This window comes from Penaeus chinensis, chromosome 20, assembly GCF_019202785.1.
Source record: "Penaeus chinensis breed Huanghai No. 1 chromosome 20, ASM1920278v2, whole genome shotgun sequence".
In the NCBI taxonomy this organism is placed as follows: Eukaryota; Metazoa; Arthropoda; class Malacostraca; order Decapoda; family Penaeidae; genus Penaeus; species Penaeus chinensis.
This window is the reverse complement of record NC_061838.1, coordinates 16,664,176-16,665,725: the sequence shown is the minus strand read 5'-3', so window position 1 is coordinate 16,665,725 and position 1,550 is coordinate 16,664,176.

Here is a 1,550-nt window from a genome sequence, read left to right as displayed (position 1 = left end):
TTCTTTTGGTAACCGCCCTGCATCATAGATAGTGTTTAAGTCTTGTCATCATTTTGATTCCAGTGTCATATAAGGTTTTGGTCATTTCGGCTGCAATATCGTCAGGACCTACTGCTTTCTCGTTTGGCAGTTTCCTGATGGCGTTTCAAACTCCATCCTCTAGAACAGGAAGATCTTCCTTGTGTTTCATGATAGTTGGCTCTATTCCTGTTATTAGCAAACAGATCCGAAATATATTCTTCCCATCTTCTTAAGATGTCTTCTTTTCCCATCAATATCTCGCCATTCTTAGCCTCAATACAACTTAATGCATAACATGACCTTGTTGTTTGTTGGTGATTTGTTTGACCTTTTCATGCATTTTTTTTTCTTTTCTTTTTGTGGGTTAACTTTCTCAAGTTGTTCTACTTCCACACACGTCATTCAGAAACGTGTCTTTTGCTTCCTGGCACTTCTTCCTGATCTCCTTGTTAAAGGCACTGTTCTTTTCTGTGTTATGCTTCATTCGCTTCCGTTCAGCCATTAGTAACAGAATCTCCTCCATCATCCACTTCTGTTTTGCCTTCCTCTCCACTGTCAGAATCACTTTCTCCGTTGTTTGTAGTTTTGTGAAGAGATTATTACTGCACTCTGTTTGATTTTGTGATCAGTCCATATCTAGTTGCTGTTCAACTCTCTGGTTGTCGGGGATTCAGTAAGTCAAATAACTGGAAGGATCCTTATTAATTTTGTAGATATTTTTACTGTTGATTTATTTGTAAAAAAGAAAAACAGTAATAATTGTAGAAAAGAAAGACCAATACTGGGGGCAGTCATAATAATAAGATCAATCTACCGTTAATAAAAACCTTGTCTAATCCCCGCTACGGAGATGACGTGCTTATGTGAGTGCTGAGATCTTTGCTACCGACCACAGACTTGTTGTTGCAACACTAAGGCTCCGCCTCAGATCTAACCGCATCCCGAGATCTCACCAGCAGGTGTTCCATCTCGAGAGGCTCAAGAGTGAGGAGGTGGCTCAGGAGTATGCAGTAGCGGTCTCAAATCGGTTTGAAATGCTTGGCATTCTACAGGACCCTGCTGAACTGTGGGATTTAAGCAGGAAACTCTGTCAGTTGTCGAGGAGTGCCTTGGGGTGTGACCTCGGCGAAGCAGGCGTGTTGTCTCGGATGAGACACTGAACACTATAGAGATGAGTCGTGCTGCCAGACTGGATGGGAACCATTGCACAGGGAGTTGTCTCGCTCTGCTAGGGCCTCTTTGAAAATGGACCAAGAGAGGTACGTTAGGGGCATCGTGGAAGAGTTGGAAGGTCATTTTGCCCAGAATGACCTTCGACCTGCTTTCCGAGCCCTGAGGGAACTCCGGTCAAAGTCCATCTCTCAACTGGGCTCGGTGAGGTCAGAGGATGGTCGCATTTTGTCAGAGCCGGGTGAGTATAGGGCCCGCTGGGCTGAGTACTTTGAGCAACTGTATAGGGTAGATCTCCTGACTTCACAACTCCCGTTAGATGGCCCACAGACACTAGTGGCTGATCCACCACCACCTTC